Source organism: Hibiscus syriacus, unplaced genomic scaffold (assembly GCF_006381635.1).
Source record: "Hibiscus syriacus cultivar Baekdansim isolate YM2019G1 unplaced genomic scaffold, ASM638163v2 tig00110943_pilon, whole genome shotgun sequence".
In the NCBI taxonomy this organism is placed as follows: Eukaryota; Viridiplantae; Streptophyta; class Magnoliopsida; order Malvales; family Malvaceae; genus Hibiscus; species Hibiscus syriacus.
This window is the reverse complement of record NW_024062924.1, coordinates 191,304-197,758: the sequence shown is the minus strand read 5'-3', so window position 1 is coordinate 197,758 and position 6,455 is coordinate 191,304.

The following is a 6,455-nucleotide window of genomic DNA, read 5'->3' as shown; positions in this document are numbered from 1 at the left end:
GGGAGAAATTGTTGCTCGTGATGTTCTTATTTCACTTTAATGCAATCTAGTCACTTTTCGAGACTAGACTTTGTTAACCTTCTTATTTGAATTTTTTATTTTTCACATGTTCATTTTAGTCCAACAGGTTGGTGGTTATTTGCTTTTAAGGGCCTCTCAATTTTAATATTAATGCAAAACAGTCCCTTTCTTTTTTAAATTTTAAATTTTTATTTTTTTAACTTTTGGGGCAGCTTACGTTTATGCATAATAATTTATGTTTTTATATATAATTTATTTGTTTACTTTTTAGTTACTTTTATTTAGTCTTTAAAATTTATGTGATTTTGTTTTTATTTATTTATTTATTGTTCCTTTGATTTAGGCTTTGGTTCGGTTGACTTTCTGCTGCAATTTATTTGTTCTGGTATATTTTTTTTGTTTTTAACCTTCCTTATTTGTTTATTCATATTATAGTTTACATATGTATGTGTGCATATATTAGGCCATAAACATAGCTTATAAATTCAATTAATTAGAGGTATACAATTAATGTGTTTTATATTCTTTCTATTTATGATCATGTATCCTATAATCTGCATTTATTATTTTCCATAATACCAAGCTGAAAGGTGCATATGTATTTGGAATGGAAGCCCGGCATGCATGTGTCATGTAGTCCTTTATTAAGTAATTTAATATACATATATATGTTTTTACTTGTATATGGTTTACTCACATGATTTTATTCTATTTATATGCATGACATTTTAAAGTTAAGGTACGAATTATTTTTATATTATGTATTATTTCATATATATAAGTATAGATCTATTTAAATTAACCATATATATCTAAATAGCGTAATATATTATTTTATTTATGAATATATATATATATATATATATATATATATATATATTATCTATTTTTTTTATTGAATTTATGTATGTAAATATGTAATTTGGTGCATATATGTTTAGGATTTGATTTTAATTAAATTGCATGATATCCTCACAAGCATTTCTTGATTCGATAAAAATAATTTGATTAAGGGAATATCCGTTTATTTTGAGATTGGGAAGTGATTGTCTTAAAGAACAAGATGTCTCTTTCAATAATCTAAAAATAAGAGGGTATCCTATCAAGTGAAACGAATAAAATTTATTACATTTAAAATTTGGGACTGAGAAAAAGATTATGTTCTTTTAATTAAATTCACTGAGAAAAGATTGTTAGATCAGATCTAAGGTCATGTCTCGATGTATTTAAATAATTGAACATCCCTATTCTCATTAAAAGTTGGTAAAATAATTAATTAATCGTATTTGTTTGACATATGTATTTAACTTTCATTTTATTTTTGTATGTGTTTTTTATTGGGATCTCAAAATAGATAGCATTTGAACTAGTAATGAATCTTAGAACGAAATAGTAATATTTCTTAATTTCGATTGGAGTAAGAAATGATTGCTTTAAGGTATGAGAGGTCGTTTCTTATCGATAGGAAATAATTAAATATTGTAGTTTTCCTTCTTAAAATTAAAGAATGTGTTTAACAATAAGAAAATCTAAAATTTGATTTGTTTTATGTTATTTATGCATGTGAATTTAAAATTAATAATGAGCTTTAGAATGGAATTATAATATTTATTTATTTCGATTGGAGTAGGAATTGACTACTTTAAGGCATAAGAGGTTGATTCTTCTCGGTAGGAAATAATTAAATATCATTGTGTTTCATCCTAAAATTCAAAGAATGTCTTTTAAAGGGATCTTAAATTAAATTAAATTCGAACTCTTAAATTTCATTGCAAAAACAACTACTTAATCGACTAGGTATCGATTTAGGTTACTCTCGGGGTGCTAATCCTTCCCCACGTGTAATCGACTCATGAACTCAAAGTTTTGGTAACACAAACTATAAAATTTTTTAATTAAAATTAAATTTGTATTAAAATGAAAAAACATTTTGGGTGTTCATTTACACCCTAATCAAAGATTGGTGGAGACTCCTCAAACCATGTTTTATTATTAAAATGAAACAACATATTATTAAAGACGATATTTTTAAGTTACTTAAAAATTCATTTTTTTAAAAGAAAAATCGTTTCGACAGCTTGGCAACTCTGCTGAGGATATTTTTTTCGAGAGTCAAGCCAATTAGTCAATTAATTAATTGTCTTTGCAATGAAAATTACAAGTTCGTTCTAATTTAGTTTTTGATACCTTATTTGGTTTAAATAAATTTTAGGTTTATAATTTGATTAACCACTAAATAGTTGTACTAATTTGTTTGCTGATGTTTTCAGATTAAATAATTGTTCAATTGAGAACTTAGTTTTGTGTTATTTGTATTGTTCGCTTTTCCTTACACACTGCACAGCTATATTTGCATAACATGAGCTAAAACCCCGCTCCGTCTAATTTAATTAGGAGTGAGAAACTACACCCTCGTGTGCTTTTCACCTCTGTATGCGATAGTGGATCGCTTATGAGGCTCGTACCTTATGGTCTTCGTGATGGTTTTCACCTCCGTTTGGACATAAGGAGGTGTGTCCCCTTGAATTGAACTTGATCCGAAAGCCTATTATGGGTCAGGATTGAGGGTTTGGTAGCCCAAGGGGGCACCAACAATGACAATTCGAGAACCTTTTACTTTAGAGTCGAACCCAATATAGTGAACCTAGAACTCGAACCTTGGTAGAGTCTAACCCAACGTTAAGAATCCTGTGATGAGAGTAAATGAGGAAAAGCTCTTTTGAATCTTTTAATTTTTGTAGTTTAATTTTGTTTTTGAATAAATGTATGATAATTAGAGATCATGCGGTTAGGTTCATTTTTTCAAACGAGCATGTGAACTCGATGGTATAAGGTTAGGATTTATATTTTGAACAAAGCATGGCGGTAGAAAACATATCTGGGTAGAACTGTTATAAAAGCATGTCAGGGTAGATACCATGTTGGGTATGATATTTTCTTTCATAAATATTTTTCTTGCTTTTTTGTTTGAGTGGTACTAATAATTTCTTTTATCTTATTTTTCACTGTCTTTTGTTTGCATTAGCATTTTCACATCAAAACCAAACAAGGTGTTAATTCGCAAGTGATTGACCAAGTTAGAAGGTTTTCATACTGACATAAGAGTTCCATAATTAGGTAGTAAAATCTGAAAGGGCGATGACTTACAAACAAAGTTGGTCGACGAGAGAATAACTCAAAGTTGATTGAATACTCCTATTAAATGAAAAAAGATTGAGATGGTACCAAATAGTCAGATGCTAGTTGAGTCAAGAATGGGGAGATCCTTCATGAGATATCAAGGTCACTTTCCTCTTGGAGAATCCAACGGAAATAGAGGTATAGAGATCCAACAATCACAGTAGCTGAATTAAAACAAAGAAAGGCGGATCAACACTTTGAGAAGTCCAACAATGACTATAAAGACAACATCAAATCGTGAGAAAGGCCTAGATTAAGTAAATAAAGAAAATAAAGCTTGTCTATCTAGTGTAAGGAGGACTTATGGTGTGATGAAGGTTGTTCTATGATGGTTGTTTTTGGAATTAACACCTTGCGCATTTGCATTACATTAACTTATTATTTTATTTATGTTGTTATTATTACTTTCATAATAATTCTTGTCATTTTTCTTATCTTATTTGTACTAATTTGTTTTTATGTTGTTTTTATTTTTGCTTGCATCGTATAATCATGACATAATTAAAAGGTGTTGATTTGTGAGTGGTCATCAGAGTAAAAGGATTTCATGATGGAAAAAGGGTTACATGATCAAGTAGACTATAACACAGCTAGGGAATGGCATTTTGAGGAAGTTTCAAGAATAGTAAAGAGCTATGTACCCAAAGATCGCATGTTCGACGAATAGAAAAAGGAGATAAGAGAGATGAAACAACAAATGTCCAAGATGATAGATAGAATAGCTTCTTTGGCTAAAGGAAAAGATATTTTTCCAAAAGAAAGGAAGGAGCTCGATGAAAATAATCATGCGACGTCAAATACAGAAGGGACTACTTTAGAACAAGTTGATCCTAGCCAATCTGAGAAATTACGCACAATCACCATTCGTATCAACAAGTTTTCTGGAGTTGTATGCTATCAGAACTTGTTGGTATTTGAGAGTCTACTCCCAATGTCAGGGTAAATAAACCTGAAAACTCCAGTTCAATCCAAGTCGAGAGGTGGCTCTCATTTTGATTATATCCTTATATCATATAAGGAGTTGTATGATAAGCTTTAAGAAGCCCAAAAGGTGGCCCCGCATTATGTGAAACATTGGCAACCTCCATATCCAAATCTGTATGACATAAATATTCGTTGTGAACATCATGCCAGAGCTGAAAGACATTCAATTGAGAATTGCACTACCTTCAAGTATCGAGTCCAACATCTTTTGGATCATAGAGTATTGGAGTTCAAGATGAAAGGTCGACCTAGTTTGGTAACAGGTTGTCCTTTTAAGATGGAGTCAAAAGTGTTCAAAGGTAAGGTATCAGTGGGGGCATCTAGGAGGATGAATGTTTGCTAAAATACGAAGCTTAAGTATGTCATTTGAGGATTGAAAATGATTAACTGAGTAGAAAGATGGAAGCCATGCATGATGGTTTCTAAAGGATCAGTCAAGCCTTCAAAAATTCTGGTATAGGAAATGCCCCAGAGGAGTGGGTAAAAGGGGTCACTAAACTGAAAAAAGATGTTGAACATTGGAGAAAAAATTACAAGGTGCATGAAGGTTGAGCCAAGAAGTTCTCTTATGATTTATAGATTGCAGAAAAAAGATGCAATATAATCGTTAATGATTTGAGAAGATGTCAAGCCAAAAATCAAATGTTAAATACGTCTATAGCCAATATGGAAGCAGCATATCAGCGCCACAGGCGTGAGAATAATGCTGAGCTTGAAGCCACTAGGGCCAAGAACAATAATCTATTGAGCTATTACCCAAGCAAACAATATGGCTCATAAATTGGTTGATTTAGTTGGCTTTGCAAGAGAATTGAAGTAGATTGACAACTCAACACCCGAGCATGAGTGGAGGTTAACTTGGCTTTTGAGAGAGATATAGAAGTTAGGAGTTAAAGCTATCCCTCATATGTAAAGTTTGTTTGATGTACCTAAACCTTTGTGTTCAATGAAAGTTGTTTGAAGATGGTAACATGGAATGACACCTTTTACATACATGCATTTTCATCACATTTGTTTATTTAAGCATTTTACATGTATTAGTTATGAAAACATGAAAATAATTTATGGAGGGTTATGTTATAGTAATACCATGATCATTCATTCATACTACTTCCTCATCATCATGAATAAATAAATGGCGACAATGGAGCAATCTCATGAGGAATCACTAGATTGGTTGCAAGAACAATTGATCAGGTTACAACAAGATATGAAGATTCAAGCATCAAGTTCTATAGAAGATGTATCAAATCAAATGATAAAGGAGATGACAACCAAGGATGCTGATAGAGAGAAAATAGCATACATATTTCATAATTCTCTTCCAGCTCCTTTCTTCGAGTTAATGTTGGCAAACTCAACAAAAGACTTCGAGGATCTTGTTACAGATGGGGAGTTAATTAAAAATACAATAAGCAATGGAAACTTGAAAGCCACTTCTAAAATCCCAAATGATCAAGAAGAGAAAGCTGAAGAGGTGAATGAATGTCACGTCCAGATCCCCCACAGCCGCAAAAGAAAAGAAGCAGCTAGTTGTTCGAACAGACCAAAGACAATCTCAGGATCAAGAAGTACTTTGAAAGTGTTCCAAACTTTTATCTCATATATGTACCCCATTTGATTAAAGGTCAATACTTCACACCGAGGCCAATGAAAGTGCCACCAAACCCTTCTACCCATAACTATGATCAAAATAGTGTTTGTGATTTCCACTTAGGGGTATCTGGGCATTCTACGGGGAATTGTAGGATGCTGTTAAAGAGATAGAAATACTTGTTAAAATGGAACGTTGACACAAGAATTGGTGGAGCAGTGGATGATGAACTCGAGTAGGGCATCAAAGTACAATATATAGCATCTGATCGAGTCAAGTGTCACTACATTAGATGAATAATATAGGGCATTCTAATTATGATGAGATCATTTCATCCATCATGAAGCTTTATTTCACTAGCATTATCTTGTTTTACTTTGTTTTTGTTTTTTCTTTAACTAAATATTTTGTAAAAATGTTTGGTGATTGAACTTATGCTACTTTTTAAGGTTATAAGAAACGAATTAAATTTTCAATATGTTAGTTCTTTGAGCATCAAATGAATTAAATATTCTTTTAATTTTTCAAGAAATATAGATCTTTGGAAAATGACAAAATTATAACTTTCGTATCCTGTCCAAAGCCAAAAGCACAATTACTCAATTTGTTTACCTTAAAATAATTCATAGTCACTATCAAAACCAAATTTTGACATACATCTATCTGAGTCACCAAA